The sequence below is a fragment of the Diceros bicornis genome, assembly GCF_020826845.1.
Source record: "Diceros bicornis minor isolate mBicDic1 chromosome 35 unlocalized genomic scaffold, mDicBic1.mat.cur SUPER_35_unloc_1, whole genome shotgun sequence".
NCBI lineage: Eukaryota > Metazoa > Chordata > Mammalia > Perissodactyla > Rhinocerotidae > Diceros > Diceros bicornis.
Window position 1 is genome coordinate 1,388,260 of NW_026690912.1, and position 8,662 is coordinate 1,396,921.

Genomic DNA, 8,662 nt, shown 5'->3' on the forward strand with positions numbered 1-8,662 from the left:
AACACAAGTTATTTATTAAAAGAGGTAACAATTAAAAAATTGAACACAAAGTCAAAAAACAACTCAAAGTAATCAATCATTACAATAAAAAGAGTTTTTTGTTGTTGTTGTTGAGGAAGATCGGCCCTGAGCTAACAGCCGTGCCAATCTTCCTCTATTTTGTATTTGGGATGCTGCCACATCGTGGCTTGATGAGTGGTGTGTAGGTCCACACCCAGGATCCAAATCTGCTAACCCTGGGCCACTGGAGCAGAGTGCGTGAACTTAACCACTATGCCACCAGGCCAGCCCCCCTCAAAGGATTTTTTTAATATTAAAATTGATTATTATCTAAAAAGCATGACTCTTGGAATGTGTTATTTCTCTTTTGTTGTCATAATTATTACGTGATTTGTAATTTGCAGTTAAAGTACTCAGATTCTTGAGGTTCATTCTCATTCCGCTGGAGTCTAGGAAAGTCATCTCTTAGAGGTTGAGCTGAAACAAAATAATAATAACAATAAATAGTTTCTTTTTTTATATAACAGCCTCAGCCATAAGGGGAAACCATACAGTTTTGGACAACACGAAGGGGTGAACTCAGTTGGAACAGGTTAAACGTCCCACTCAATCTCCATTGTTGAGTGAAGGGTGAGTGGACCACTGGCCCTGTTTGCATTAATCTGTCCACAAACAAAACCTCTTCTTTGGCAATGTCATGTGAACTTAATCACTAACTTCAAATTCGTCTGACAAAATATTCAACATTAATAAGGCAATAAAATTAAGATTCTTACCATTCTCAGTCAGATTTCCCTATGCCAGCAAAAATAGTCAATCAGTAAAATCAGTGATGTATTTAATAGTCATAGCTGATCATTCCATTTTCATTGAAGACATTTTTGAACTCTCGATTTTCCTAAGGCTTAAACACTAGACTTTGCAGCTTTCATATTATACAGAATATTCTGTTCGTGCTAAAATTACATCATACAATTGAAAATACATTTACCACTTTGAGCTTATTTTATGCAAGGCAAAAGACCAAATAGGCATGGCTATAACATTGTACTTGTCATTATCTTCTTCTATGACATTCTTTTTTTTTTGTGAGGAAGATCAGCCCCGAGCTAACATCCGATGCCCATCCTCCTCTTTTTTTTTTTTTTTTTTTGCAGAGGAAGATTGGCCCTGACATGAGATCCATGCCCATCTTCCTCTACTTTATATGGGACGCTGCCACAGCATGGTGTGACAAGCAGTGCGTCGGTGTGTGCCCAGGATCCGGGCCGTGAACCTCGGGCCGCCTAAGCGGAGCGTGCCCACTTAACTGCTTGCACCACTGCGCCAGCCCCCGACATTCTTTATTAACTTCAAATTTGAAGTGATATGTTAGCAATTTGAATCTTCATGTGAATGATTTAAATGTATTTTTGTTGCCTTTGTGTAGAATGGAGTCCAGGCTGGCGTCACCCGTATGCCATGCTTTTGTACATATGTGTTAATGATTATAAGTGATCATTCATTAGATCTAGTCCACAGAGAGTCTTTGTCATATAGTCTACATAATAGCACATGGAAGGCTCAGGATAGAGTTTTCTTGAGAAGAGTAATAAGATTATATAACATAGTTTTAATAATATTCATATTTTAATAATATTCATAATTTTAAAATTTTTATGTCAAATTTTAAAAGGACAACTTTATCACTTCAGCAAGAAGTTAGCATGCTCTTTAGATAGATTCTGTACTGTGACTTATAGATAGAAAATCATCTTTGATGATAAAATCACATTTTAAGCATTTTCTTTCCTAGTCTCTGATATTACATCAGTTCTTAATATAAATTCAACTCATAAACATCTACTAGGTATCTCAATTCATAGTTGTGAGACATTATGCTTACCTAATGTATCAGGCACTTTTTTCCCCCAGAAGTGATATTTTCTGATGTTACAACCATGAAAATCAGGGTGAAACTCTGGGATTTCAGGGAGGCATCAGAAGACAAGAGTAAAGAATGAAGTACAAAAATAAAAACACTTTAATTTCATGATTGGAAAAGTCTTACCCTAATCCTTGAGTATATCTTCTATGCCCTTCTCTTGTATGCCTATATTGTTGCTGTGGTATCTGCCTCCAGTGCACCAGAGAGCCACCAAACCAGGCACCTCCATGCTAATGAAACCCTTTGCTGACCACTGAGGGCCATTGTAGAAGAGGAGGGGCCTGCAAGATTTGTCAGAGATGGTCACCAGGGGTGGAGAGTTGGAGAAGGTCATCAAGAGTACGTGATCTCCAGCTGAAACTCTAACCAGACCGGAGCAATTGGAGGCTCCTCATCCACTCCCCTGTCCTTGGAATGCATATTTGGCCCACCATTCACACTAGGAGCCACTTCAAGGACACAGCCTTGGGCGAGTAATGTGTTGTTGAGACCATGTGGATGGTATTCATGACTGAATCTCATTAAGGACTCTAAATAAACTCTTAAATTAAGAACTTGGCAGGCGGATGTGGAGATCTACTTGTCTTGCGGCCAAGATTAGCCTTGTAAGTTGCCTTGCTTATTAAAACAGCCACCTAACCCCCTCCCCATAAAAATCGTAGTATTTTTATATTGTATCGGTGGGTTTTTTCCTGAGCAACTACAAATAAGGTAGAAGGAAAGTGAAATTGCTCAGGTATCTGCCTCCTTGAGAAAGACTGCATTCCTAATCGCAGTCAACCGCGTTACACATATGCGCCATATATAAAGTAGTATTTAAGAGTTCAGACTGAACTGGCTTTAAATGTAGGCATATCGCTAAGTGTAAATTTACATTTTACACTTAGCCTCTCCAAGCCTTAGTTTCGCTACCTGTGAAATGTTCTATGGTTGCTGTGAATTTCACAAAAAATACAAAAAAGTCTAACACAGTAGCTGCACATGGTACGCATATTGGCTGTTTTATCATAAGTATTATTATAGCTGATTTTATTAGTAGGAATGAAGAAATGTTTATATAGTTCAATGGAAAAGTAACTCATGTATTTATGGCAGAATGGAACATCTATACAGCTCTACAGTCCCCTATAGAGCTCTCAAACAAATCATATTCAACTGGTCCTATATGAATAACCCCAATCAACATTTCTACTTATGATTTTCCACTTACAAATTTTTTAAGAAAATATTAATAATTATAAATACTTACGGGAATTTTATTTTTATGTTGGATAAAAAGTAGAATCATTCTCTAGACATTACACAACAACCTGCCTGTTTCAGTTAACATGAACATCTTCTTAGTTCAATACATACTTGTTGCTATTGTTAATCATACTACCAGCTACTCAATCACCAAAGCAAGAAAATTGAAAAAATTATTCTTATTTGTCTCTTTCCCTCTCCCTCTATGTTTGGTTTGATCACCAGATTTTAATTTCTAAATATTTATTATATCAAATCTTCTATGTCCTTATTATAACCACTTTATTTCACTCCCTCAAAATTTCTTCTCGTAACCATTGCATTATCTCCCTAACCAGGCTCCTTCCATGCAGACATTTATACCAAATAAAAATACTCAATTATATTCTTACTAAATTGCGTCTCTGATTTTATTACACCTTTGCCTAAATTTTTTCAAATTCTTTCCTGAGAAGATAAGGTCTAAGCTCTTTATATGTCATTTAAGACCTTTCATAATGCAATTTCTATCTGTTTCTCCAACTTACCTACCACGCTTCCTACCTTATACTTTATCCTCAAGCAAGCTATGCTGCTTATAAATTTTCCCATATCGACCTTTCCCTTTTATATCTTCAGTTTATTCTCTTTACATGAAATTCCCATTCCCTAAATTCATCATTGGCTAATGCAATCGAAACATCACTCAGTAGAAGCAACACCACCACTTCCCACATCAGTCTCTCTCAGTATGGCTTAAATGGCATTCTTCGGAGTCTTGTGACACCCTCTGTATAATCCCACCATTTTTCACATCACATTGAATTATAATTTTCTATTCATAGGTCTAATTATGAACTTTTGGAAGTTGGGAGAATTTTCTTATTTTAATCATATTTATTGTATGTTTCTAGTATATACATAGGTGGCAAGTGTTTTTTCAGTCAAAATGGTGGATTTGAGAGGTTGAATGAACATAGCCTGGCTGCTTTTTAGGTCTTAGGAATTGAGAAAAAGAGTAAGAGAGACAGAAAACTTCAATGTTTCTATTTTTTGGTAATGAGAGTATGATATTACCATGTTCTGAGTTAAGGAATATAGAAGGAAGACCAAATCTGGGTAACAATATGAAAAATTCAGTTTAATAAGAGATATCTACACTATACCCAAATGGAGATGTGCAATAATAAATGAGATCTAGAAGTCTAAACATCAAAGAAAACAAAGAGAAATACGGTCTAGAAATATAAATGTATGACTTTTCACTGTAAAGTTGAGATTAGAAGCCTCCTAGAAAGATTCCATAGGATGAGAAGAAGGCCTTTCATAGTGTAGTCCTATCTGTTTTTCAGATAGGAGCACCATCATTTAAGGGATGTACAGGTGATGAGAAGTTTAAGTAAGAACTCAATATAAACAACCCAAAAGTAGGATTAAGTGATGCAACCAGTAGTCAAAAATCAATTACCTATAGTAGTCAGTCTTATAACACAAAGGGGGAAAGTGAGCCTCACGTAAGGATTCTGGTAATGTCATCACATTTTGTTCTTAGTTCTGCAGCTGACACTCTGTCTCAGTGTTAGGAAGACACAAAGGATTGGATTACTGAAAATAGAATATCTTATAGCAAGGAGGCCTCAGCTCTTTAGCACTATTCGATCATTTCCACAAGAAGACATAGAATCTTTGTTGCCCAATATTCTCACTTTTCAATACAGACTTTTATGCTAATTTCTTATTTTTAAATATTAAACAGTGCATGAGACAAAGAAAAGACAACTCTAGGCTGGGTTCAGGATGCTGACCACAATTTTGGAACCTCTGTACTACTTGGAAAAAAGTCTGTGTTCAAGATGGTATAGAAATATCTGATTTAAATAACTGAGGTTCCAAACATAGGCAATAATTTTAACATAGGTGTGAAACACTGAAATTTATCTAACAGCAGTGTAGCTGAAAGATGGCCAGATTGGGTTTCAGAAAACCTGTTCTTTCATTCGATTATATTATTTAGTAAATATATATGAACATCATTAACTCATCATCTATTTTATGGGAATAAAATGAGAAAAAGAAAATGCTTGGGAAGTCATAAGCATTATATTTAGCATATAGCATTATAATTAAATTTATTAGTCATACGGTTCATTTGAAATCAATAACTTCAATGTGGTTCTTTGTAATTCATGTCAATGTATATATGTAGTACATATAGAATGTAGAGAAGTATACAGCAAAAATTCATCTCCTCCTACCCTCTTATATAAGCAGCAGCCCCAACATGATGCTTATCACTCCACCTCACCACTTAATGAAGATAGACAATATTTGGTGGCGGTAGTGGTGTGGTTATGACAGGTAATTTGTATTAAATACTCTCCTAGATATAGTAATTTATAGTAATACACTTAATTCTGAATGATAATTCACATATACCATTAATCAGTTAGAGAAATGAAGATGACTCACGTTTGATAATTTCCAGATATATTTAGAAGTACAATATGTTCCTTGAAGTATAGTCACCTACCAACCAAAATCTCCAAATCATAGAAGAATGATTTCTGTCTGACCTCAATGTTTAGTAAGCTAGAACTAGATGGGAAATATTCTCAAGCTTCAGAAGAATTAAAAAAAAACTTCAAAGAGAAAATGTAGTCATCTGAAAAAGTGTGATACAGTATGCTCATTGGAATTGAAATGGTCCTTGGTTAAAAAGTTTAAGAAAGTAAATTAAAATGCCAAGCATGACGGATAACTTGAGCAATAAAGAATATGTTTCACTCTCTCTCCACAGTAACAGGAAAAGAGTTCAGTCCAATTAAATATTCATGAAACAAAAGATCAAGGCTTTAAGTCTTAGACCAAGTTCAAGACTGGGCATGAACTAATGATCCAATAGTTTATATGAATATTAAACATTTAGTAGAGAAATAACTCAGAATTACATTTTGGAAGGGATTCCATTTTAATTTAATTCTCTGATAGTTAATTTTACCAATTCTGGGTAAGAAATTGATTGACATATAACACAATTATATCCAAGACCATATACTGAAGATTACTCAATTGATGGTTGCCCTAAGTTTCAGCAGTAAAAGATGCACTGAGTAATTTTTATTATATTGTGGTAACAGTTGCTGTTCTTTCCCCAAATCTTTTAACTTCTCACACATACGAAAATTAAATATGAGCTGATAGGCAAGGATACATGTGCGAATTTAATTACTATACTTTGCCCCAAAACTTGCTGCAAACTTAGTTTGAAGGGGTGTTCCTATGTATTATTTTTAGCATTAGTTGTTAGTGAGGCACACATTGCATGTATTAATCATTTGAAATGAAAACTCCCTCCTGAGACCTCCCTAGAAACACGTGTAAGCGATTTCGTTTCAAAAGATTGATGGAATAGAAATACACCCAAGGAAGCTTTGACAGGTTTGACATCCTCCTTTTAAAGATCCAGGAATAAGTGAGGTTAATCCTGCCACAGGCAGAATGCCTCCTCTAAGTGTCTATAAACCAGTGAAATGTGCAGGGGGCCTCAGACACCGCTGAGAGGTCCAGCGAAAATAATCATCTGCTCTTCATGCCGAAAGGCAGCAAACACCGCAGGGGAGATCAAGTCCCAGACTTCCAATCCATCCTCCGTGCAGCAGGCCTGTGGCCATACTTCCCCGGAGAAGGCGCCTTGTCCGTCACTACAACCAGTTCAACCAAAGTATTTTATCCATTTATTTATTTTCAAGTTGTCTACGATGTTTTTGGAAGCAACGGCAGACAAAGCTTCCTCTAGAAAGCCTAAGGGATCTGTATTCCTTTTGAGCAAAATGGCCTGCAGACATTTTTGCAAAACTACTGATAAAAGAACTCTGAGTACCAACATGTTGGCTGAACCAAAATAAAGCATGTACCAGTACATGCCAGTGTACACACCAGTGTAGTGTGATGAAATGGGAAATTTAGAAAAGAAAAAAACTAAAGGGAGCAAAGAGGCTAGATAGAATATAACAATTTATTATTACATGAATTTATTCTCATTTGCCCAGCCTAGTGTTTACTCAAGATATCAGAAACTTCTACCTAATGACAAAATGTTATTTGAAATTACACCATGCACTTTCATTAGCAAAGAAAGAAATCACTGAGATAAGAATTCATATACTTTCCTCAGAGGTGTCTTGTATCATATTTTATTTTAACACCTGCATGAGCTTATGTTTTATACTATGAGTATCTAGGGTTCATGAGTTTCAATTTACTTTTTTCTGTACACACAATATATTTCACAGTCATTGCCATATAATGGATATTCAATAAATGTTTGTTGAATGTTTTGATGAATAAAATTCTTTTTAGATCAGAGTCTTAACTTTGAGTCAATAGAGGATATTTAATAGACTCATGATCCCCTAAAAGTGTACACCAGGTGCTTGTGTTAATGTTCAAAAGTCCATTTTATTCCTGTGGAGAAATCCATATATTTCACCATATTTCCAAAGAGCATCATGATTTCCCTCCCATAAATGATTGTCTCTTTTCTTTAAAGAAATGTAAAGATACAATCTTTCAAGGCAGTATGATATAACAGAAAAGTCTAGGACTTACCGAAAACTCTCAGAAAACCTCATACTTTACAGTGATTTGTTAGAAACGTTTCTGTAAAATTAGAAAAGACAAGGATATTGATTAGGACCATTTGTTTTGAACACTGTAATGAGGTCTTATCCAGAGCAGTAATAAAATTTTTTTTAACATTAATAAGACATGTAAAGTTTGGAAAGAATTGTAAAGAAGAGCATGATTGTGTGTAGATGGTTTGATCATCTATATAACAAACATGGGATAATGTGTAGATGATAATTAGAATTAATATAAGAATTCAACAAGATTGCCAGACAACAAAATCAATATTTTAAAATAATGGGAGTTCCAATAAATTACGGAGAAAAAAGTAAAGAACACATAATTTAAAAGATTCATTTACTAAGAAGCTAAAATTATAAGAACTTTTGAATATATCTAGTATCGAATGTACATTTTATAGAAAAATGTAAAAGTGTATTAAAGAATATAAATATTGAAAAATAGAAATTTCATAAAATAAACAATAAATGAAAAAAGAAAGTTCATCTAGTTTCTTTTAACAAGGCACAACAAAACTCTAAAACATAATAATAATAAAACTGATTATATTGAAATTAATGATTCATTTAACATGTAACTCCATAAAAGACAGTCTACCCAAAGGAATCAGAGCTTTTCAATGTATATAACTAGCAAAGATATGGTATCCAGAATACATTCAAAATGTTTACAAATCAATAATAATTTTAAAAAATAGGTATGAACTGAATATATAGTAAAATTGGGAATAGGCATAGACATCAGAGTAGAAATAGTAATGATTATTATTATTAGCATTAGCATCATGATTACTATGGTTATTTAACCTGGACTTGATTTAAGCAATCTTTTCTTCTAGTTCTTTCCTTTTCCAGATCAAGTTTT

At 34.4% G+C, this 8,662-nt stretch overlaps 1 long non-coding RNA gene across 1 annotated transcript; it reads right to left on the minus strand.

Moving 5' to 3' along the window:
- Positions 1 to 351: 351 nt before the first annotated feature.
- On the minus strand, positions 352 to 7,813 carry LOC131402261 (uncharacterized). Its single transcript, XR_009218470.1, has 3 exons — positions 7,760 to 7,813; positions 1,886 to 1,960; positions 352 to 477 (listed from the first exon to the last, which is right to left on the minus strand). It is a non-coding gene; the product is annotated as an uncharacterized LOC131402261 (long non-coding RNA).
- Positions 7,814 to 8,662: the final 849 nt, after the last annotated feature.